Here is a 26,152-nt window from a genome sequence, read left to right as displayed (position 1 = left end):
AGATTCACATCATTTTAGTCCTCATGTCATGGTCTGGAGTCTGCGACTCCATGTTTATGTTTAGTTTATTAGTGTTCTGTGGTTTTGGTTGCCTTGGGTGTTTGTACTCCTCTGTTTCATGGTTCATGTTCCTATGTTCTGTGTCCCCCAGTCTGTGTTACGTTGGTGGGTTATGTCATTGCGTGTATGTGTTTCCTGTTTTATTGTGAAGGTCTGCGTCTTATGTGAGTGTTTTCAGTTTGCCTCCCTAGTCTCGTCACGTAATCACTCCCAGCTGTGTTCCCCACCTGTGTGTAATCTCCCTGTGTTCTCTGAGTGTATTTAAGTTGTGTCTTCTGTCATGGTAGTTGCTGGTTCGTCTGTGTTGTTTCCCCTCGGTCTCCCTGCGTCTCTCCGTATGTATTTCCCCGGACCTCCCTGCATCCTCGTTTCTGGTTTGTCTTGTTAGTTTACCCAGTTTAGGTTTCCAGTTTCATGTTTTGCCACCATTGCTGTTTGTACAACTTGAGGATGTCAACAGCGCTGCAAAAAAGCGATCTCATGCAGTAGAGACGGAGAGCACTAAACCTAAAGCCCGTTTCACTACACGGGGGAAATTCCCAGGCTGCGTCAGCTGACAGAGCTGTGACGAGACGCGCATTAAGCCCGGAGGAAAAGGGAGGGTGAGCAAAAGAATGCTGACCTCTGAGAAGAGCCGAACAGCAGAGCTGCAGAAGGCCGTGGAGCAAAGGAAAGACAACATAAATAGACTCTGATCTGACGTGGAAGGAAAAGACTCTGAGGTTTTTGCCCTCAGTAAGAGCTTAAGGCATCAGAGCAGAAACTGAGCATGGCTCCGGAGGAGCTGGCTGCTAATGGAACTCATCAGTCAGATGTGGAGTTTCACGTACAGGACTTGAAATCAGGCGGAAGCTTGCTGGAGCAGGAGGTCGTCAGTAAACCCTGAAAGAGCTACAGAAGCAAAAGGGTCAAGTTACAAGGAGAAGATGCAGGCAGCTGCAACAACGGATGAAAACAGACCCTAAGAGGAGGGGAGGACCCTAGGCCATGCTTCAGGCCGCTGGTTTACCTAAACTACAGAACAGGAAGGTGATGAACACAAACATACACCAACACACGAACACACACTTCTGCATGCGCCTACTTAGAATGAAGAGAAACACACACATGAACACTTATGCACTCGTTGAGGGAGTGAAAACTGATACATACCCATGCACTAAAATCAAAATGTTGATTTAATTTACTAAGAAGTGACACACAATGCTCCAGCTGCTGCAATGAAGAATGCTTTACTGACAAAGGCTCAATGCTGCACACAACAAAGTCAAATATAGAATATGCTATAATAATAAGCCCAGAGGGCATTTGTGTGGTCTGGGGAGCAGAGTCCAGAGCGGTTTGGTTATGAAAACGATGCCTGTGCGAGATATCTGGGGCTTAAGGCCTCGACTTAATTGTTTACTGTACACTAAAAAGAAAAGAAAACACTCTGAGCAGTGGTGCAGAGTGAAAACGAGGAATTAACAGTGTGAGTCTTATTTCAGAGCGCCACGTCATTGTGATGGAGATTTAATAAAGGAGGAACACACGGACAAAGAAGAAGAGAAGGGGGGACAGCCCTTGAGCACGATTGCCTGAGGCATTAAAGTTCTGTACTAAATTCTGGTTTCCAGTGTGAGAAAAGTCACGCAGTGCCAGTAGTAGAGCTAGGTTGAGTGATGATTCTAAATTACTGTAAGTAAATCATCGTACACCGTTCAAGTTTCATGATAACGGGGATCTAGACTGTGTTGAACCCTAGGCAATTTGAACAGGTAAAATTTGAGTGACCAAGTAGCAGTTGAATAAAAGTCATTGAATAAGTGTGGAAATAAACTGGCAGAATTAAGAGAATTAAAACATTTCAAGAGCTCAAATTACTTAATGGTTCAATTTTGTTTCACGAACGCAAAACATATAGGTTTAGGAATATGAAAAGGTTGAGGTGGTGTTGATTTGACTCTGTGTAGGTTTAGGTGGGTATTTTTATTGATGGGAAGAATATTCAGTGACAAGTCTCAAGACCCGGGCGTCTGCATTTTGTTTTTGTTATTTTTCATTTTATTTTGTTTTATATTTTGAACAGTGCACTGATTTTTGTTTGTGAATCTTTTCTTTAAGCAGATCTGCACATCGGAAATTACAAGCATTACACGTCGGCGAGAAAATTGTTGTAAGTGAGTTTCTCCGCATTGAAATGGGTTCTGGAGGAAACACTTGTGGGGACAATTAGAAACGAGAGTCCCTGTTTAAAAAAGGATTCAGCGAGGTAATCCAAATTCAAGTTCTTGTTTTCTTTTTGAGATGACGTCATTTTGCTGAGTGTGGAAACTAAATGCGACGACAGGTTTCACTATCAGCAAAGAATGGATGAATGGATGAAAGACTGGGAATAAAAACAAACGGACTGACTGGTAAAAGATGACAAGACTTGACCATGACTCAAGGTTAACCACCTCCACCTAGATAGGATAAAAGGGTGGATGAATTTGTGTGTGTTTCTTTTTACAGGAGTAGAAGGATGACAAAATATTCGAGGATGAGTGAACCTGTAAATGCCATTTTTGTGTCTTGTGTTGCTTACAGAGGTAACTGCGCAGCGTTACCATTTACATTTTCTTCCCTACAGGGTTACAGTTTTAATGTTTTTCTATTACAGGATTTCTGGGCGGATGTGTGAAGAAACGGGGTTTATGGGTTAGGAGTTGGGGATGCTATTACACTGTATTCTGGTGAGAGTGTTGGGGGAGACACACCCTGTCTTGAAAACTGTGATTCTTTTACAGGAAATGTTTTTATAGCACCTATGGAATGAGGATGGCTGACTACGGTCAATGTGCTGCTAATGTTTGCTTTGCTTTGGTGAGAGGGGTGCAGTAGAAAACAGACAAGTGACATGAAAACAAGTAATAATAACAAATAACAAATTTGGGGACAGTTTGACCTAGAGCCCACTAACTGGCCATTAGGGGCTCTCTCTCTTGGAGTAATATTGCCCAAAGGGTGAATAAAACAAATTGTGGCAATAATAGTGATTTAATGATTGGAGAAATCCTGAACATGATACTTGTCTGTTGTGCTGAATCGTTTATTACTCTTATGATTTGCAGGTGGTTGTAAATAAGCTGTTTACTTTAACAGGTTTGCTTTCTAGCTGAATTGCAAAATACAACTAGAACGATTAATTGAGACTAATCGCAACTAACCGGAAACTGAGGAGGTTCTATATAAGGAAGAATTAAAACAGGTATAAAGTGCATTTGATCTTTAATTGCAGGTGGGACCATGAAGATTTTTTGGTACAGATTGCAGGTTGTTGCTCATTATTGAAGTGTGCTCATAAAGGTAAAAGCTATATAGGGGGTCTATCATTTGGTCTGTGTTTTAATAATTTAGGTATGGCAAAATTAAAGGTTTCTAGACAATTTAGGGAACGAGTGAGAAGCATAATTAGATGATCAGAAACTGAGTACTACACTCAAGTTAGAATTAAGAATGCCCAATTTGTTTGAGGTCTGTTGTTCATTTTTATACACACATTGCAAATGTGCTTATAAGGAGCTGGCACTTAGTCTGTGAAGGTCAAAAGCTTCATCCGACAACGGATCGGATTGATATATTGGAGCTATTGACTTCACGTGCAGAGGGTTAAATGCATGCACGCTTACACACATAAGCATGGCATAGGATTGGAATAAACAAAGTCAACAACATTAGGTTAGGAGAGCCAGCGCAGGAGAGCTGTTGGCTTTCTGTCTCTTGCAGAGAAGGGAACAGACACCAGACGGGGACACGGAGATATGGGGACCCTTCACAGCAACTGGGGTCAAGTGTCATGGCCTTGGGGCTCCTTGATAAGATGGATCCCATAACCACAGCGATAACCAGGAAGGGGTTGGCAAAACCTAGGAACACCAGAGACCAACGTGGTTCGAGAGGCTTTTGGCAAAAAGGGGGACACGGCGGTGACAACGGACAACAAACACACAGATTTGTGTAGCGACTGAAGGGTGGTCTAACCCCGGAAGTCGAAGAAAGAAGAATCCGAGGGCGTTTCTTCACTCCAAGAGGAGGTGGTAAAGGGGCCTGAAGCGTGTCAGGCTGAAACTCGAGTCCGAAGCTAAAAGAACAGCTGGGTTGTGGGAAAATTGGAAAACAACGGAGGCGTTGGGATTGATAAGTGTCATAACGTGTTTGTTTGGTTTGGAAATACATCCTGGTGTGAGTTGGGCTGGCAAGCCAGCCCAAAGAGGAGGAATGTGACCAGGAGATATTTTATTTTGTATTCTTATGATCACAGTTATAATCAGAAGTATCAATCATTAATCATTTACCATTGTTGAACCAGTTGACAGAATAATCTTTGAACCATATCTATGTTAACATTAATCTACACAGATTATCAGTACTTTAATCAGTCTATTGTTGTTCGGTACTATTCATGTTATTTGCTTAAAGCTGTTTCACAGTTCTGTAATCACTCAGAAGCCTGTGGGTCTTGCTGGACCCTGCCTTGGTTCTATGTTCAGTTCTGCACGTACACAGGCCTTGAAAGTACATGCACGCTCTTATATAACACATGCATGTGTACACACACACTTAGTAAGAATAGGAGGGTTGTCTGAGGACAGTTTTCTGATAGATATACTTTCACAATAGACACGAATAGATATACACACCACACACTGGTTTTCTCTGAGTGCTGGGCTGAGTGGAAACATCTGGAGGCCTTATAAGGAGAACTTGTGGAGTGAGGGGAACTTCCTGAGATCTGAGAACTGACTGATACTTATCATGGGACTTGACGTCATCATTGTAATAAAAGCCTTGTGAGATGCTTGTTCGGGGGAGATCGGCTCTAAAAGGCTTGTGATGCTCATCTTCCCCATATGTACATATGTATAATAAAATCACTATTCTGACATCTACTGAGACCATGCAGTCGTTTGTCTCTTCCTCAAATTCGAACCCTGACATTACCCACCCCTGTAAATAAACACTCACCTGCAGCAGAGCTGCCGCCTTTTTGGTCCTTTCTACAATTCCACACGGCTTGCCCCGGCAAACCGTGACACCTCATTTCAAAGTTTTTTGCCAAAAGTTTTCTAACTCTGAAGAAAAGCCAAATGGCTGCTCTCTGGGACTCTAAGTGTTTTAAGCCAAGCCTGTCAGGCACTGTGACCATTAGTGCCACAGGGAGTTGCTGGACTTAGTTAGTACCTTTAGAAACCTGGACAGCCTCCCAAACTCAGGAACTCCATCTTGACTCCAAGGCAGTAGATCTGGTTCTCAGTACACTTTATCCATCAGTGATCTTCAGGCAGTAGATGCTGGAGATTATTACTGTCTGGGTTATCATGATAGTGAAGTGTTTACACAATGATTCATGGCTGTATAAAAAATTTCTTCACTTTGGCTGAAGGCTGCAGGTGTAGAGTTTTCAACTGCAATCAGAATAACTAGAATAACCACTTAAACACAACACAAGTGTACCCCCCCACCCATAACCTACAGACTTCATTTCAGCCACAGTGAAAGTTTTAAAAAGCTAAACGGGATAATAAGTGAACAATCAGCAATTTCCCATCAGCTCAAAAGTATTTTTCATTAAGGCCATTTCAACTTCAGTTTAATAAATAACCACTGATGAACACTGATCCTGCTGTTTGTTAGAAAAATTCCAAACATCCCTGATCTTTTGGTACTGCAAAAATTGAAAAATATCTAAACAGTGTGAAGCTCTATAAGTATTTCTATTGATTCTGATCCTGTAATGAACTACTGAGATGATGGTCACTGATAACAGTGTTGACAGATTATATCACTTTGCATCTAGCAATCCCCCCAACCCGCCACTCCCCCCAGCTCTCTCTTTCTCTCGCTCTCTCTCTCTCTCTCTCTCTCTCTCTCTCTCTCTCTCTCACACACACACACACACACACACACACACACACACACACACACAAACAGGTATTTGTTTGTAGGTTCTGTTTTGAATGCTTGCTGCGCTTCACTGATCCTAAACCAGTTTAAGAAGAACCAGCGGGAAACATCTGTGCAGAGTCTCTGACAGTGAGATTTTTCATAATGATGATGATGTTACTGACTTCACTGCTGATCACAATCATGCTCAGACTTCAAGGTGATGAGTGATGTGGTTCTGTTATATTCTCTGTTATGTTGTAATTTACATCACACTGTCATTTTAACAAAGTAACATATTTTAATTTCCAGGATCAGATGCCAGTTCATCTGTGACTCAGTCTCCTGTGTTTAAAGCTGCTGCTTTGGGGGAGACGGTCTCTCTGAGCTGTACAGCCAGTAAAGGAGTTTACAATGATCTCAGCTGGTATCTACAGAAACCTGGACAGCCTCCCAAACTGCTGTTTTACAAAATCAGCAGCCGTGAATCTGGTACTCCGAGTCATTTCAGCAGCAGTGGATCTGAGCCTGAGTTCACTTTGACAATCAATGGAGTTCAGGCTGCAGATGCAGGAGATTACTACTGTATGGGACTGTATGACGGCCCAGTGTTCACACAGTGATACAGAGTCGTACAAAAACCTCCCTCAGTTACTATTTGCAGTGTTGCAGCTGTGAGCTTCTGATACAGACTCTGACATGCATCACTGGTTCACTGAGTTAACTTTCAGAGGTGGAAACTAAAATATGTATTCATTCCTGATCACATTATTAAGAGTATTTTAAATTAAGTAACACTGTTTAGAATTTGCAACATATTATCCTTATTTCACTAAATTTTGTATTAATTCTAATTTGCTGTGGATAATAAGGTGATATGAAAATCCTTTGTTTATACAGTACATTTTAAATCACAAAGTTATAGGGTGCTTCACATTTTAAATAAAATCAACTTATAAGAAATAAGTTTTCATATCACAGCATACATAAATACATATTTAAAACTAATTGGTGACAACAAAGGTCAAAATTAAACCGCCACATGATCGGGATAACGAAAACGAGCAAAAATTGCAGAAAAATGTATTTGGTTAATTTTATTAATTTGATTAGTAAAATTTTAATATTAATTCTACAGTTTGCCAGAAGGCCACAAAGGGAAGCAAGAGAAGATCTGGTGTTCTTTGATGATACTTTGAGTCAGATTTTTGCAGTATTAATTCCTTGAGAAAACAAGACTGGATGGGCTTGGAGGCTCAAAATTCAAGTCTTAATCAAAAAACTTGCACAGAAAATTTATCTAGTCATCAAAACCAAATATTGAACCCAGACCCTGTACACAGTTTTTAACTTAATCATCTACTTTGATTTGAACTTAACAATGATTGCATTCCATACATGAAAATGTTGTTTGTATTTGTTTTTTCAGTTTCCTACCAGAGGGTTGGAATCAGGTGTTAAAGTTGGATTTGGGAGGTGGAAAGTTCAGCTGTAGCAGGGCAGCAGCGACTTTACATTTTGCAACATATAAGACCATATTACATTCATGATGGAAATTTTCCAACTCTTCACCAGTATAAAGCTGGATTTTAGCAATCGCCGACTTTGCAGACAGATAAGCTTTTAAAAGCTTCTCCCCAAGAACAAAATAAAAGTGATTTTTCTTAAGCTGTGATTTTATTTTGTGATATTTGCTTTTTTTACACCATGGTTTTAAAAGAACAACATGGACATATTAACTGACAAACTTATCATGCACATCAATAGAAAGTCAAACGTTTGCAGAAATATCGCAACAGCAGAAACATGTAGCTTCATCAAACTATAAAACACATCATATGCAGACAGGAAGTGTTGCTGAAGCTCTACTCTGAGCAGTGGTCAGGGTCCAGGGTTTGAGTGACGGGGCTCTGTCCACTCAGACTGGCCTCACAGCTCACTGAGCCCGCCTTCTTCCACTGGTCTGCAGAGAGGCTCAGGGTGCTGCTCCAGCTGTAGTGGCCGTCTGTCCCCAGGACCTCCAGGCTGCTTGACACACCTGAGGATGTGCTGGTGCCCCCCACCTTCCAGCCCAAATTCCAGTTTGAGGTGAAGCCCGTGGTGGCCAAACACACCACAGTGGCACTACTGTGTTTGTCTTCCTCTTTGGAGGGAGGGAGGACTGTGAGGGTGGGCCTCACCACACCCGCTGGAGGAGAAAAGGTTGAAGACAAGCAAAAAAAGAGATACAAATGTACAAACATCTGAATAAATATATATTTAGTGATTACTGATCAAACCTTTATTATTTCATAGTGTGTTACAGTTAATGACTTGACCTTGTGATCATTTTCTTATGTGTTGTTTAAATTAGAGACTGCACTTGTGACAGAACAATAAATATATTTTATTTCGGTTATGTAAGTAATGTAAGTACAAAACAAACTTGAGGTAGGCCTAAACTTATTTTCAGAATAATTAAATCTGAGACTTTGTTTCATTGTAAGATTATAACAGTGATGGCAATATAATTGTTTGTTGTTCAGCAGAACAGTGTCCAGTATGTTGGCTGTTATACTTTGTTGCATTTGAAAATAAAAGTTGGGCTGATTTTAACATCATTACAAAAAGTGTTGTTAATTATTTTTAATCATATTCAGGTTACCACAAATAGTTTTTTTCATTTAGTTGAAATTGAAATGTTTGTCAGTAGGTAAACAATTAGTATTGTACAGTCAGAAATATCAAGTTATTCTTAATACTGTAGACTTGCAATGAATAAGTTGTCCTAACATCTTAAATGTTAGGACAACCCCCCCCCCCGCCGCCGCCGTGAAATGACCTAACATGACAACGGCCAGAGTTCAGAGATGATCCTAGTGTTCTGGCTGCCAGGCTTCTTTCCACATTGCAATGTGTTTATTGAACCATTTCAAAACGCTCACTGGATCTGTTGCAGGTTATTGTTAAAATTTCCATAACAATATTTACCTCATAACATCACTGTACATAATGAGGTAATATAAAAGATACAATTATTTTGTAGAGTATATTGAATTAATCACATTGTTATAATGAGAAATAAAACATTTGGAATAATTGGGTAGAAGTTGCTGATTTACATATTTGATTATGAGCACACTAACTAAGATACATTCTACACTCACATTTTGAGCTTTTATTTTCTAGATCTCTTCATGGTTTTAATTTCAAGTAAAACATTTATTTACTGAATCAAACTCAAGTTATTTATTTTTCTGCAAGAGTAAAATTTGGAGGGCGGGGGAGGACGCTGGACAGACCTGGTGCACCTAAACGCGTAGTGAGGGTGTGCTGGGAACGTCTAGCAGAGGCCCCAGTCCGCGAGATCTTCAACGCACACCTCCGGCAGAGCTTCAACAGCATTCCGAGGGAGACTGGGGACATTGAGTCCGAATGGACCATGTTCAGCGTCTCCATTGCCGAAGCTGCTGCATTGAGCTGCGGCCGCAAGGTGGTTGGTGCCTGCCGTGGTGGTAATCCCCGAACCAAATGGTGGACACCAGAGGTGAAGGGAGCCACCAGGCTGAAGAAGGAGGCCTATCGGGCTTGGTTAGCCTGTGGGACTCCGGAGGCAGCCGACAGGTATCGACAGGCCAAGCGGAATGCGGCTCGGGCAGTGGCTGAAGCAAAAACTCGGGTGTGGGAGGAGTTCGGAGAGGCCATGGAAAAAGACTTTCGGACTGCCTCGAAGAGATTCTGGCAAACCGTCAGGCGTCTCAGGAGGGGAAAGCGGTGCTCTACCTGCACTGTGTATAGTGCTGGCGGAGCGCTGTTGACGTCGACTGAGAAAATTGTCGGGCGGTGGAAGGAATACTTCGAGGACCTCCTTAATCCCACTGACACGTCTTCCGGGGAGGAAGCAGAGTCTGGGGATGAGGGGTGTGACCCACCAATTTCCGGGGGCGAGGTCACTGAGGCAGTTAAACAACTCCTTGGTGGCAGAGCCCCTGGTGTCGATGAGGTCCGCCCCGAGTTCCTGAAGGCTCTGGACGTTGTAGGGCTGTCTTGGTTGACACGTCTCTGCAATGTTGCGTGGAGATCAGGGGCAGTACCTGTGGACTGGCAGACCGGGGTGGTGGTCCCCATCTTCAAGAAGGGGGACCGGAGGGTGTGTTCCAACTACAGGGGGATCACACTCCTCAGCCTCCCCGGGAAAGTCTATGCCAGGGTGCTGGAGAGGAGGGTTCGTCCGCTAGTCGAACCTCGGATACAGGAGGAACAATGCGGTTTTCGTCCTGGTCGCGGAACACTGGACCAGCTCTTTGTCCTCTCGAGGATACTTGAGGGTGCATGGGAGTTTGCCCAACCAGTCTACATGTGTTTTGTGGACCTGGAGAAGGCATTCGACCGTGTCCCTCGGGGCGTCCTGTGGGAGGTGTTGCGCGAGTATGGGGTGTCTGGCCCATTGCTACGGGCCATTCAATCCCTATACAACCGTTGCAAGAGCTTGGTTCGCATTGCCGGCAATAAGTCGGACTCGTTCCCGGTGGGTGATGGGCTCCGCCAAGGCTGCCCTTTGTCTCCGGTTCTGTTCATAATTTTTATGGACAGGATTTCTAGGCGCAGCCAAGTGGCGGAGGGCTTTCGCTTTGGTGGCCTCAGAATCTCATCTCTGATTTTTGCGGATGATGTGGTTCTGTTGGCTTCATCGGGTGAGGGCCTCCAGCTCGCACTGGAGCGGTTCGCAGCCGAGTGTAACGCAGCGGGAATGAGGATCAGCACCTCCAAATCTGAGGCCATGGTTCTCAGCCGGAAAAGGGTGGAGTGCCCACTCCGGGTCGGGGATGAGTTCCTGCCCCAAGTGGAGGAGTTCAAGTATCTCGGGGTCTTGTTCGCGAGTGATGGGAGAAGGGAGCTGGAGATCGACAGACGGATTGGGGCTGCGGCTGCAGTAATGCGGACGCTGCACCGGTCAGTCGTGGTGAAGAGGGAGCTGAGCGTAAAAGCGAAGCTCTCAATTTACCGGTCGATCTACGTCCCTACCCTCACCTATGGCCACGAGCTGTGGGTAGTGACCGAAAGAACGAGATCGCGGATACAAGCGGCGGAAATGAGCTTCCTCCGAAGGGTGGCTGGCCTCTCCCTTAGAGATAGGGTGAGAAGTTCGGCCATCCGGGAGGGGCTTAGAGTAGAGCAGCTGCTGCTCCACATCGAAAGGAGCCAGCTGAGGTGGTTCGGGCATCTGGCAAGGATGCCCCCTGGGCGCCTCCTGGGCGAGGTGTTCCAGGCATGTCCCACCGGGAGGAGGCCCCGGGGCAGACCCAGGACACGCTGGAGAGATTATATCTCTCGGCTGGCCTGGGAACGCCTTGGTATTCCCCCGGACAAGCTGGAGGAGGTGGCTGGGGAGAGGGAGGTCTGGACCTCTTTGCTTAGGCTGCTACCCCCGCGACCCGACCTCGGATAAGCGGATGAAGATGGATGGATGGATGGAGTAAAATTTGGAGATATTGTCATCCTGCTAAAAGATATAAATACATGACCACAAGCTTCTTTCAGCTTTTCCATTAATTTCAAATGATGAACACATATTTGATTTGTCCCAGATGTTCAGGCCAGATGCAGCCCTGCCATTTTCATCTCCTCCCAGACTTGATTTTTCATGTGTTAGGCAAACAGGTTAATTTATAGTACACAACACTGAAATTATAGAACAATTATATTTAAAAATAAGACAGAATGCTTAGTAATATGGATCACTGCAAGCTTTATTGGAAAAAGAATGAATCATTAATATGGCAGTTATTAGACACAAGCACATCCAGCTGCTACACATGTCACTGTGTAAGTTACTGTTATCAAACAACTTCATCTGCAAACTTTCAAACTCATATTGATCAGAGCAATTCAATTCAAATCAATTCAATTTTATTTATATAGCGCCAAATCACAACAAAAGTCGCCTCAAGGCGCTTCATAGATACAGAGAAAAACCCAACAATCAGAGCAGCAGGGATGTATCTCCTGCTCCCCCACACTAAGCTCCTGTACTGGACTTCAGCAGCCCCTCTAGCCCTCACACCGGTTCTTGTGGAAGGACTTGGCCTGCTGGTGGTCATGATGGTTCACCCTGCAGGAGAACACCTCTGCGTTCATCCAGTTGTCTTGGCTCAGCATCAGGGTGCTGCTGCTACTGTAGCGACTACTCTTCTCTTCTTCTAAGCTGTTCAGGACCCCCTCTGTCACCTCTGTGCCATCTACTTCCCATCTCACTTCAGCTCCCTGAGGAGAGTAGCCGGTCAGCAGGCAGGCCAGAGTGACTGGGCCTCCAGAGAGCTTCTCAGAGGAGGGTTGGAGCAGAGAGACTGAGGGTCTGACCATGGGGCCAGCTGGAGGAAAGATCACAGACACACAACAATAGATTAACCTCTACTGTAGGACAGATAGCTGACACAAGACAGTTATGATCCATGACAGAGATTAACAGGCCTGTGGGTTAACTGTATGATGATATTGTGATAAAACAAGGTAGAGAACTAAGAAACTGGAGGATGTAACATTTTAAGAAAGTATAAATAATTAGTGACTGTGCTGCTGCATTTGTTTTCATGATGAGTGTACAGGAAAAGTTTGTCATCTGTTTGTTTCACTTCCTTTTCATCACATCAGACTAACGAACTGTAAACTCAACCATTAAAGTGCATCTGTATGAAAACTAATTCATTTAGTCTACAGCATAAAATGTTATATCCAACATGGTGCCAAACATTTCAGTGCCATCATCATAAGTCATCAGATCATATTTTCAGCGACAGACAGCTGAGCATTACACAGTTATGATACATGACAGTGATTAACAGCATTGTGGATTAACTGTGTGCATGACACTGTGATCAGACTGAGGAAAGGAGGTTAATAAAAATGTGTTTTCACACTCAATTAAAATCTTTGTTAAAGTTACAATGATAGTAAATGTCTTGTTGTTACAGTTATATTCTTGATGGAAAACAAACAGAGCTGGATTTTGTCATCTGTTTGTTTCACTTCCTTTTTACTACATTATACTGATAAGCTATTAACTCAGAGATGAAACTGTTAATCTGTAATCAAATAAAAGATATTTAAGGCAACAATATTTTTGATCCTGCTGACTGTTTGTATAAATAACTAAAAATCATTTTGCTATATTTTTAATCTCAGATTTTGTGAAAAATCATTTATTAACTAAAAAAAATATTTAAATTTTCAGTACTATATAAACATTTAGTCATGATACTGTATTATAGATTCACACTTTCTGATACCAAGTTTTCAATAACAGCTACTATGACTAAATACGATCGGGCGATCGTGGCTCGAGAGTTGGGAGCTCGCCTTGTAATCGGAAGGTTGCCGGTTCGAGCCCCGGCTTAGACAGTCTCGGTCGTTGTGTCCTTGGGCAAGACACTTCACCCGTTGCCTACTGGTGGTGGTCAGAGGGCCTGGTGGCGTCAGTGTCTGGCAGCCTCGCCTCTGTCAGTGCGCCCCAGGGTGGCTGTGGCTACAATGTAGCTGCCATCACCAGTGTGTGAATGTGTGCGTGAATGGGTGGATGACTGGATATGTAAAGCACTTTGGGGTCCTTAGGGACTAGTAAAGCGCTATATAAATACAGACCATTTACCATTTACCATATATACATCAAGTAAAACACCCAGAATAAAATTGAATACACAATGTTTAAATACACTCTGATGACATATTTCAAATAGTAATAGTGTAGTATTATGTAGTAATATGAGGGGATTTAGATACTTACAGTGAATGATGAGTTTGGTTCCTCCACCAAAAGTCCACCACAGTGATACAAACTCATTAAGTGGCCGTACAAAAACCTCCCACACTCTGATCAAGCCTCTAAACGCTGGAAATTAACTTTTTTCTTTATTAAAACTTGTGAATTAACTTCAAAATTTACAAAATTAAAAAGCATTTACTATCAAAGACATTTAACTTTTTCTTAAACAATTTATGATCATTTTTTATAATTTTTCTTCTGCTGGTTGATCCAAAAAAGTTAAATATATAGTTGCCAACAACTGTGGCAGATGTTAAAAAAACCGCTCTCATCTTTTCTGATCTATTTGTCGGTATTCTGTCAGAATCATAATTATTTCATAACAATTCATTTTGATATCAAAAGTATTTCTTCTCACATTGTTTTGTTGTGTGTTGAGAGCAGAGAAATGATTTCCATAGAGAGGAGGCTTTGCATCATCAGCTGATCCTCCAGAGAACTGAGAAGGTTTATAGTCCTGTGACTTCAACACTGCAGGACTCACATCTGTCAGTCAACACAGCAGAAAGCACAACCGCCATGACTCTCATCACCATCCTCATCTGGACGCTGACCTGCTGCTGTTTTACAGGTTCATTCACTCAGCAACATTTCCAACATGATGTGCTGCTTTTTCTCTCATTGATTTCTGCTGATAAATGAATGATTTGTTTCTGTCTGCAGGATGCAGCGGTCAGGTGACTGTGACTCAACCTCCAGTAGTGACATCTGCTCCTGGAAACACTGTCACTCTGACCTGTAGGACCAGCCCAGCTGTTTACAGATGGGGTGATGGTCAGTGTATGTTCTGGTATCAACAGAAATCTGGACAGACTCCAAAGCTCCTAATAAAATATGTAAAAACGCTTCAGTCAGGAACACCAACTCGATTTAGTGGCAGTGGAAGCAGCTCTGACTTCTCTATGACCATCAGTGGAGTTCAGGCTGAAGATGCAGCAGTTTATTATTGTAAGAGTCGACATTACATAAACAGTGCTTGGGTGTTCACACAGTGATTTGTAGTCGTACAAAAACCTCCCTCAGTCAGACTGCAGAGACACTGAGCTGTTACAGCAGGAACTGACTGCAGCTGCTGAAGAGGAAGAAACTCTGAAAAAGACCAGTGAACACAGAGCTGACAGTAACCTCACCAAGCACTAAATCTCACACAGATAGATTTGTTTGGGGGTGTTTTTAGAAAAAGGAATAAAAAAAATCCACAAAGTTACTTTGTCATTGCATTTCCAACTGTATTTATATGAAGAGTTGTCAAATTATACAAACAGATCAGATGTTTCTTTATATTTATATTCCCATTAAGCTTCTTGATGATTATAAAACAAAATGATCTGAGTTTTTAAATACTGTATGATCCCACATCTATAATGATTTAAAAACAAGCAAACAAAACAAAACAGAAAGAAGAGCAATTTCTTCAGCAGTCACACTATTGATTCTCCACAAAACGTTGGTTGAAACAATATGATTTCTACTGATTTATATCAAAGACCAAAAACATTATTAGCAATAATAATCACATGAATAAAAAAAACTGGTGGCTTCATTTACAGTGCATAAGGAAAGTATCTACAGTACTTTAATTGTTCTGTAATGTGTCACATTACAGCCTTATTCCAAAGCTGAATTAAGTCTTCGATGTTAAAATTCTACACAAAACACTCCATTATAACAAAATGACAAAATGTATACTTGCAATTCTTACTAATTTATTCTAAAAAAAGAAACGGCCTTTACCATGACACTCAAAATTTAGGTCAGGTGCATCACGTTTCAAAAGATAATCTGGTAGATGTTTCTACAACTTGGAGTGTGTGGAGGCAGATTTCTTTTCTCATGTATTAATCACATATTTAATCATATCACATTAGTTATAGTAATATCACTTTCTGACTTTACTGTAGTAAGAACACTCCTGTCACCAGTTTGCATGCATGTGGAATGTTAACACAGTGAGACCATTGTAATGGGAAATGTTAAACAGATAGTGGGACTCCTCCTTATCAGGGATGTAAATCTTTAGGTGACGGCCAAGCAGAAAACCAGGTCATAATTCTCTCTGTGAGGGAGGGGGTATAGCCCCCCCATGAGAGGGGCCAACATGAGTTTGTGGAATATTCTTTTCTGTGTCTCTGTATGTAAGATGTAAGGGCGGTGGCTACAATTCAGAGATGATCCTAGTGTTTCACTGGGATGCTCTCTCCAAATTGCAATGTGTTTATTAAACCCACTTCACATCAAGCTCACTGGGTGTGTTGCAGGTTGTTGTTAAATTTTCCATAACAAGTGCAACTGTGGTAAATTTAGTTTTTTTTTTTTTTTTTTTTTTTTAAATGACATCAGAAACAGCAGTATGCGACATTACGTGATGGCAGAGCTTCAGTTCATCCTTTGTCATTTTTTTTTTTTTTTTTTAATAAATAGGACAGGGGGAATGAATGAGAGAGAGAGGGGGAGAGAAAGAAAGAAAACCCAAGGGGAGAAGAGACGGTGAGAAGGGGGGGAAGAGAGACAAAAAAAAAAACTCCTGGGTCACCTGTATGGAGAAAAAACAAACAAACAAACAAACAAACAAACAAACAGAGGAGACAGCAAACAACAAAGAGCAACATAATAATAGAGAAAACAAAGCACCATCACAATAAACTAGCTAGTCATAGATATCAGTATTTACTAAGTAATAAACGATATTGTGCAGCACGCAAGATAGACAGCGCACAGTGTGCTTTGAGGCAGCAGCCAAGAAAGCTTTAGTCCGCGTCTGTGAATACCCATGTGTGCATACCTGTGTGGATCAGCATGCTTGCATTCCAAAGGTTTCTCCATGTAATGATCTGCTAGGGAGTGTGGGGGGGCCACAGCCCCGTCCTCCAGGGTGTGAAGCGGGTATGGAGGAGATCAAAACTCCAGACATCCAGAGGCCCCCAGAACACAAGAGACCATGGAAGACCAACAGAGGGGCAGCCGCGCCACTGTTCCAGTAAGAGCTGAGGAGAGTCCCAGATGAGGGCTCACTCAGCAGCCGCGGAGCAGAAGCCAGGGGGGGTTGCAGTGACGCGCCCGTGAGCTCCGCCGGCCCCCAGCTGCGCCTGAGTGACCGAGCCCTAGGCCGAGAGGCCGGGGGCACCCCACCTCCAAAGGGGCCCGAGCGAGCCCCAGGCCCCAGGCCCCGACAAGCGGCCGCCAAGGAGTGAGCCGGTGTGTACCCGGACGCCCACCCCCAGACACAAAGAACCACCAACACACCGACACCTGAGGGAGTCCGCCACCGGCAGGGGAAGTGGTGGTGGGTGGAGATAGGTCTCCAAACCTTGGAGGGCCTGAGGTGTCCCCAGAGAGGTGGCGTCTGATACCCAACCTGACATATAGACACAGACATACAGGCACACACAGACACAAACATCCATTCCCACCCTCATGCTCTCATATGCACTCACTCCACACTCAACCAACGTGGAGACAGACATAAAGAGACGCTGTACACACAATCACACTCCCCAAGCGTACTCTACAAACCGGGTCTAGGTACCCTTGCCCCTGGAGGGGGGAATTGCACCCAGACCCAGGTGGTGTTACCCTTTTCCCTGCGGTGGGGAGAGGCAGACCACCCCGACTCCGCAGCAGCAGGGAGGCCCCACACCCCAGACCGCAGTCGGACGGCCAACTCCTCCTACTAGCCCCCCCGCTCCAGCAGGCCGCAGAGAATGGGGGTGGGAGAAGACTCCAAACCTCCCTCCACCCGCTCATTGTAGTGTTGATGCATATGTGTTCTAAGGTGCAATTAAAACCCAGGAGGGCATGGAGCTACCTGCCAAGGAGCAGCAGGTAAGCGCATGGTCCCTCCTGCTAGCCCTCAATGACTAAGTGTATTTAAAATTGAGAGGTGGGCAACGACGTCAGGGGTGAGGTATACACCCTGATGGTGATTTGGACTCCGTGATTGTGCCCACCCCCAAGATCCTATATGTATGTGTAATGAGAGTGTGAATAATGTGAATGTCTAAGTTGTGGGATAAAATTGAGGCAGAGGCAGCCAGAAGGGGACAGGGGGGGGGGGGGGGGGGGGGTAGCCTCCTCTGCACCCTGGTGACATACCCCCACTCCAAGGCCCTGCATGTGTGGGTGGTTGTGGAGGAGCGGGAAAAATAAATTTAGTTGATTGGACATGATTTGGGTGTTGCAGCATAGGCTGCGAATTCTTGTTATATATATTTTTTCAGTTTCAAACAAAAGCTTTTTTTCCTCCACATTGTCATTAAAGAATATTGTTTCCTTGTTATACAAAGAGACAGTTCCAGACGTTCTTGTTCTAGGGGTGCTTGAAATTTCACACAATATTGAAAGTCCCAATGAGAAGAATTTACTCCATCATAGGTAAAACAACTAAACTTGGAACCACCAGGACTCTTCGTACAGCAGGCTGCCTGACCAAGAACCTGATAGAGCTTTGTCAGAGGCTATGGAGAGAGAACTACCTTCTACAGCACTCCACCAATCATGCCTGTATAACAGAGCAGTCAGATGACTGGTGTGAAGGTTCATCTTCCAACAGGACAATGACCCTAAGAACACAGCCAAGATAACATGAGCCAGAGCCCAGGCTTGAACCTGACTGAATATGTCTGAAGGGATCTGAAAATGGTTGTGCACTGACAGTAGTGATCCAAATTGACTGAACTTGAGGGGAAGAATTTGAGAAACTTTAAAAAAATACTACATCATTACAGAAAAAAAGTAGTGAGCAAAGGCTGTGAATATTTATACATATCATATTTGCCTTTTTTATTTCATTTTTTAATGCAATTTAATGCAGCCTTTTCTCTCTTCCTTATTATGGGGTATTGCTTAGGATTTTAAGGTGAAAATGACAAAAAATATGGAACTGAAGCACTGAATACTTTCCAGATGCACTCTGACTCTCCAAGTTGTTGTTGGCAACAGTATAGTAGTGTTGTACCCTGCACACTGGCTCATGTAGAGAGACGCGACTTCCTGTGTTCATTTTGGATGCCCCTGCAACTACCCTCACAGCATAGCTTTTTAATAAGTTTTATTAAAAGGGATTCACTCAAAGAAAGAGTTAGACCACTGTTTCAACCAAACCAAAAACAACCACAACCTAAAATATCCTGGGAAAAGAAAACAAGATACTTAACCAAGTTACAGGTTTACTTCTGCTGCCAGCACAGACCAGATACTCAGTAGGTGCTCAACACCCAAAGCTGGCCCACTCGCTGAGTCAGCAGTGCTTCACTGGCTTCTATAGTTCTGGGTAGCTGATTGCTGAATGAATACAGTAATGCACTGGTTCCTCAGGAGAAATGGGTGGCAGCTGAGCTCCTGGAAGAGACTGGGCACACCCACACAACACACAAACTGCTAGAGCTGTAACAAGGAGAAATGGGTAAAAAGCTGGACAGCCTTTCACTCGAGAGTAATAAAGTCCAACCACACGAAGATTTAAAGTACAGCGATATTAACAGGCTCACCAACAGCTTCATCCACCAGGCTGTGAGACTGCTGAACTCTCTTCCCTCCCGGCTCCCAGCCAGCAGAATCACCAGATTGGCAGAAGTATAGTAGACAGATTGGACTCTACCCCCCCCCCCCCCCCCCACACTCTCCAACAAGGAAACACTCTCTGAACCAAGAACTGAAACATTCCTGACTTGCATTGCAATTGCACACACCTGCTGCTATATATATATTTTTAGTATTCTTTTAGCACTATTTATATTATTATATTACTATTTATTATCTTATTGTTAGGGCTGTTTTTGTTTTTGTTGTGCATCTGCACCTTATTGTTGTCAATGCCTACGCATTTTTTTGGGACAGTGTGAAACGTAATTTCAATTCCTTTGTATGGCAAGTACATTTGAAGAAATTGACAAATAAAAGTATTCTATTCTATTCTATTCTATTAAGATAAAACCCATTATTCCAGCATTCTGTCTGAATTTACGTGTGACAAAGAGGAGAAAAAAACATTTTTTCACATCAGGATTTTGGACAGTATTTTTTACCATGTTGCTGCTTATTTTACCATTAGGAAGAAGACAAAAGACAAAAGTGAAACTGTATCAAGGAGAAAAAACACAAAAATAATATGTCAGCTCAATCACATGAACATTCATGATATCTACCCTTTCTGCTTTACAAGAACAGATGTGTGTTTGCCTCCTTAAATGTGTTTTGCATGATTTTTATGCCTCATTGCTTCTCAGAGTTTAAGTTTTTCTGTCACTGAGTGTCTGAACTGTTCATTCACTCACACTGAAAAGTACAGCAAAATGATGTTTTCTATAACTCAGATTGTGATGTTGGATTTTCTGACTCAGGGCGTGAGACTTCAAATGTGAAAATTATATTGTTAGAACAATAAAATTGTCATGTTTTAACCTCATATAGCTCTATATTTCTTTTGCCAAAGCCGTTCTAGATGATGAAGAATTTTGTTTAAGACTGAGTTTAGTGTTTTCCCATGTGATCAGTCTGAACCTGCTCATTGTGTGCCACCACCTGTTTGTAGAACAACCAAGCTAGTTAACGAAGAGACTTAGCTTCCCTTTAAAAAAACACCTGCAGAAACGGCTGCTCCAGTTGGAGCCTCCTGGAGGCTGGGTTTTTTGTGAGTTTTTTCCAAAGACTGTGGTGCTTCTCCCTGTTTAAAAAACTGGTACGAGTTTGATAAAGCATTTATATTTGATAAAGTATTGTGAAAAGGACCAAAGAAAAGTGATTTTTCTTAAGCTGTGATTTTATTTTGTGATTTAGACTTTTTTTACAGCACGTTTTTAAAGAACAACATGGATAATAATAGCTGCTCAAATTAGCATGCACATCAATAGAGAGTCAAATGTTTGCAGAGATATTGCAAGAACAGAAACATGTAGCTTCATCAAACTATAAAACACATCATATGCAGACAGGAAGTGTTGCTGAAGCTCTACTATGAGCAGTGGTCAGGGTCCAGGGTTTGAGTGACGGGACTCTGTCCACTCAGACTGGCCTCACAGCTCACTGAGCCCGCCTTCCTCCACTGGTCTGCGGAGAGGCTCAGGGTGCTGCTCCAGCTGTAGCGGCCGTCTGTCCCCAAGACCTCCAGGCTGGTTGAAACCCCTGAGGATGTGCTGGTGCTCCCCACCTTCCAGCCCACATTCCAGTTTGAGGGGAAACCCCCGGTGGCCAAACACACCACAGTGGCACTACTCTGTTTGTCTTCCTCTTTGGAGGGAGGGAGGACTGTGAGGGTGGGCCTCACCACACCCGCTGGAGGAGAAAAGGTTGAAGATAACCGAAAAATGAGATACAAAGGTGTAAACATGGGAATAAATATATTGTCAGTGATTATTTTTTTATGAGGTGTTACAGTTAATAACTTGACCCTGTGATCATTTTCTTGTTTAAAACTTTTTGTTCTTTTTTGACCGCAAAGCTCAAGCACTCATGAGAATACAGTTAAAACTTCACATCTGTTTCTTTCACTTCCTTTAAACTTAATTTAAAATTGATCAACCATGAACAAAAAAGATCTAAAGTATTTTTTTTTGCTAACAGAAGTTCACAAAACACCAGTCAATATTTGTTTTTATTTTAAAATTCATAAGTAAAAATACATTTTAAATCAAAGTGAGCTAAAACAAAGTGAGCTGAAACACATTTTAATATTGTAACCAGATAATATATAACGAAGCAAAAATTACCAAAAAGAACATTAAAAAATCTTTTTAAAAAAAATTCACTTCTTTCACAGACTGAATGAATGAATTTTGATTGAAGAGAAGTTTCTTCCAAAATTGTGACATCAATTTAATAATAATCACTGAATTTGAACACAATTCTGTTTAGTAGATTTATTTATTTTTAAAAAAGCTTAATAAATACCACATTTTTCAAAATTAGAAATTTCTGGTACTTACAGCCAACGATGAGTTTGGTTCCTCCACCAAAAGTCCACCACAGTGATACAAACTGATTAAGTGGCCGTACAAAAACCTCCTGCACTCTGAACAAACCTCTAACCACTGAAAATGAACCTTTTTGTCATGTAAAACATCACAGTACAACTGATTAAATACAGATGATTTAACTAAAGTGATTTAAAATTATTTAATGAATTTAAGTCATGATTATCTTAATTGTATTTTTAGTATTAAGAACTGAAAGATAAAACTTAACTTTCACATTACACATATGTATTTAAAAAACACACAGAAAACTGTTTTAACACAGCAACCAGAAAGGCTTCAAAAAATAATGTATTATGAGACTATGACAATATACTTAACAAATATACAGGTATACTGTATTTGTTAATAGCAGAATGAAAAAGTAAGCATACAAACCAGAGTGCCATTTTAATCCAGGTGTACAAAGTATGTAATAATGTTTCCAAATATATGGTATATATGTTCCTCTGTTCTATAAAATCGTTAATGTATTAGTTCAAACAATTTTTCTTTTGATTTTGTGTCACAAAGTTTCCTTCAGTATGTTGAGAGCAGAGAAATCATTTCCATAGAGAGGAGGCTTTGCATCATCAGCTGATCCTCCAGAGAACTGAGAAGGTTTATAGTCCTGTGACTTCAACACTGCAGGACTCACATCTGTCAGTCAACACAGCAGAAAGCACAACCACCATGACTCTCATCACCATCCTCATCTGGACGCTGACCTGCTGCTGTTTTACAGGTTCATTCACTCAGCAACATTTCAAACATGATGTGCTGCTTTTTCTCTCATTGATTTCTGCTGATAAATGAATGATTTGTTTTTGTCTGCAGGATGCAGCGGTCAGGTGACTGTGACTCAACCTCCAGTAGTGACATCTGCTCCTGGAAACACTGTGACTCTGACCTGTAGGACCAGCCAAGCTGTTTACAGATGGGGTGATGGTAGTGAGGGTATGTACTGGTATCAACAGAAATCTGGACAGACTCCAAAGCTCCTAATAGAATATGTAAAAACACTCCAGTCAGGAACACCATCTCGATTTAGTGGCAGTGGAAGCAGCTCTGACTTCTCTATGACCATCAGTGGAGTTCAGGCTGAAGATGCAGCAGTTTATTATTGTAAGAGTCAACATTACATAAACAGTGCTTGGGTGTTCACACAGTGATTTGTAGTCGTACAAAAACCTCCCTCAGTCAGACTGCAGAGACACTGAGCTGTTACAGCAGGAACTGACTGCAGCTGCTGAAGAGGAAGAAACTCTGAAAAAGACCAGTGAACACAGAGCTGACAGTAACCTCACCAAGCACTAAATCTCACACAGATAGATTTGTTTGGGGGTGTTTTTAGAAAAAGGAATAAAAAAAATCCACAAAGTTACTTTGTCATTGCATTTCCAACTGTATTTATATGAAGAGTTGTCAAATTATACAAACAGATCAGATGTTTCTTTATATTTATATTCCCATTAAGCTTCTTGATGATTATAAAACAAAATGATCTGAGTTTTTAAATACTGTATGATCCCACATCTATAATGATTTAAAAACAAGCAAACAAAACAAAACAGAAAGAAGAGCAATTTCTTCAGCAGTCACACTATTGATTCTCCACAAAACGTTGGTTGAAACAATATGATTTCTACTGATTTATATCAAAGACCAAAAACATTATTAGCAATAATAATCACATGAATAAAAAAAACTGGTGGCTTCATTTACAGTGCATAAGGAAAGTATCTACAGTACTTTAATTGTTCTGTAATGTGTCACATTACAGCCTTATTCCAAAGCTGAATTAAGTCTTCGATGTTAAAATTCTACACAAAACACTCCATTATAACAAAATGACAAAATGTATACTTGCAATTCTTACTAATTTATTCTAAAAAAAGAAACGGCCTTTACCATGACACTCAAAATTTAGGTCAGGTGCATCACGTTTCAAAAGATAATCTGGTAGATGTTTCTACAACTTGGAGTGTGTGGAGGCAGATTTCTTTTCTCATGTATTAATCACATATTTAATCATATCACATTAGTTATAGTAATATCACTTTCTGACTTTACTGTAGTAAGAACACTCCTGTCACCAGTTTGCATGCATGTGGAATGTTAACACAGTGAGACCATTGTAATGGGAAATGTTAAACAGATAGTGGGACTCCTCCTTATCAGGGATGTAAATCTTTAGGTGACGGCCAAGCAGAAAACCAGGTCATAATTCTCTCTGTGAGGGAGGGGGTATAGCCCCCCCATGAGAGGGGCCAACATGAGTTTGTGGAATATTCTTTTCTGTGTCTCTGTATGTAAGATGTAAGGGCGGTGGCCACAATTCAGAGATGATCCTAGTGTTTCACTGGGATGCTCTCTCCAAATTGCAATGTGTTTATTAAACCCACTTCACATCAAGCTCACTGGGTGTGTTGCAGGTTGTTGTTAAATTTTCCATAACAAGTGCAACTGTGGTAAATTTAGTTGATTGGACATGATTTGGGTGTTGCAGCATAGGCTGCGAATTCTTGTTATATATTTTTTTTCAGTTTCAAACAAAAGCTTTTTTTCCTCCACATTGTCATTAAAGAATATTGTTTCCTTGTTATACAAAGAGACAGTTCCAGACGTTCTTGTTCTAGGGGTGCTTGAAATTTCACACAATATTGAAAGTCCCAATGAGAAGAATTTACTCCATCATAGCTAAAACAACTAAACTTGGAAACACCAGGACTCTTCGTACAGCAGGCTGCCTGACCAAGAACCTGATAGAGCTTTGTCAGAGGCTATGGAGAGAGAACCACCTTCTACAGCACTTGACCAATCATGCCTGTATAACAGAGCAGTCAGATGACTGGTGTGAAGGTTCATCTTCCAACAGGACAATGACCCTAAGAACACAGCCAAGATAACATGAGCCAGAGCCCAGGCTTGAACCTGACTGAATATGTCTGAAGGGATCTGAAAATGGTTGTGCACTGACAGTAGTGATCCAAATTGACTGAACTTGAGGGGAAGAATTTGAGAAACTTTAAAAAAATACTACATCATTACAGAAAAAAAGTAGTGAGCAAAGGCTGTGAATATTTATACATATCATATTTGCCTTTTTTATTTCATTTTTTAATGCAATTTAATGCAGCCTTTTCTCTCTTCCTTATTATGGGGTATTGCTTAGGATTTTAAGGTGAAAATGACAAAAAATATGGAACTGAAGCACTGAATACTTTCCAGATGCACTCTGACTCTCCAAGTTGTTGTTGGCAACAGTATAGTAGTGTTGTACCCTGCACACTGGCTCATGTAGAGAGACGCGACTTCCTGTGTTCATTTTGGATGCCCCTGCAACTACCCTCACAGCATAGCTTTTTAATAAGTTTTATTAAAAGGGATTCACTCAAAGAAAGAGTTAGACCACTGTTTCAACCAAACCAAAAACAACCACAACCTAAAATATCCTGGGAAAAGAAAACAAGATACTTAACCAAGTTACAGGTTTACTTCTGCTGCCAGCACAGACCAGATACTCAGTAGGTGCTCAACACCCAAAGCTGGCCCACTCGCTGAGTCAGCAGTGCTTCACTGGCTTCTATAGTTCTGGGTAGCTGATTGCTGAATGAATACAGTAATGCACTGGTTCCTCAGGAGAAATGGGTGGCAGCTGAGCTCCTGGAAGAGACTGGGCACACCCACACAACACACAAACTGCTAGAGCTGTAACAAGGAGAAATGGGTAAAAAGCTGGACAGCCTTTCACTCGAGAGTAATAAAGTCCAACCACACGAAGATTTAAAGTACAGCGATATTAACAGGCTCACCAACAGCTTCATCCACCAGGCTGTGAGACTGCTGAACTCTCTTCCCTCCCGGCTCCCAGCCAGCAGAATCACCAGATTGGCAGAAGTATAGTAGACAGATTGGACTCTACCCCCCCCACACTCTCCAACAAGGAAACACTCTCTGAACCAAGAACTGAAACATTCCTGACTTGCATTGCAATTGCACACACCTGCTGCTATATATATATTTTTAGTATTCTTTTAGCACTATTTATATTATTATATTACTATTTATTATCTTATTGTTAGGGCTGTTTTTGTTTTTGTTGTGCATCTGCACCTTATTGTTGTCAATGCCTACGCATGTTTTTGGGACAGTGTGAAACGTAATTTCAATTCCTTTGTATGGCAAGTACATTTGAAGAAATTGACAAATAAAAGTATTCTATTCTATTCTATTCTATTCTATTAAGATAAAACCCATTATTCCAGCATTCTGTCTGAATTTACGTGTGACAAAGAGGAGAAAAAAACATTTTTTCACATCAGGATTTTGGACAGTATTTTTTACCATGTTGCTGCTTATTTTACCATTAGGAAGAAGACAAAAGACAAAAGTGAAACTGTATCAAGGAGAAAAAACACAAAAATAATATGTCAGCTCAATC

At 41.7% G+C, this 26,152-nt stretch overlaps 1 long non-coding RNA gene and 2 gene segments (V, D, J or C); 1 reads left to right on the top strand and 2 right to left on the bottom strand.

Moving 5' to 3' along the window:
- The first annotated feature begins 504 nt into the window (after positions 1-504).
- On the top strand, positions 505-4,970 carry LOC309695063. The gene is made up of 2 exons (XR_014273036.1): positions 505-3,152; positions 3,320-4,970. It is a non-coding gene; the product is annotated as an uncharacterized lncRNA (long non-coding RNA).
- Positions 4,971-7,829: 2,859 nt separating this feature from the next.
- On the bottom strand, positions 7,830-9,099 carry LOC309696250 (Ig kappa-b4 chain C region-like). The segment is given in 2 exons: positions 9,090-9,099; positions 7,830-8,152 (listed from the first exon to the last, which is right to left on the bottom strand).
- Positions 9,100-11,675: 2,576 nt separating this feature from the next.
- On the bottom strand, positions 11,676-13,829 carry LOC309695496 (Ig kappa chain C region, B allele-like). The segment is given in 2 exons: positions 13,724-13,829; positions 11,676-12,314 (listed from the first exon to the last, which is right to left on the bottom strand).
- Between the last annotated feature and the right edge of the window lie 12,323 nt (positions 13,830-26,152).

This window comes from Aulonocara stuartgranti, assembly GCF_965226115.1.
Source record: "Aulonocara stuartgranti genome assembly, chromosome: 19".
Taxonomy (NCBI): Eukaryota; Metazoa; Chordata; class Actinopteri; order Cichliformes; family Cichlidae; genus Aulonocara; species Aulonocara stuartgranti.
Note: the sequence above shows the minus strand (reverse complement) of the source record. Positions and strands in the feature narration are given on the sequence as shown.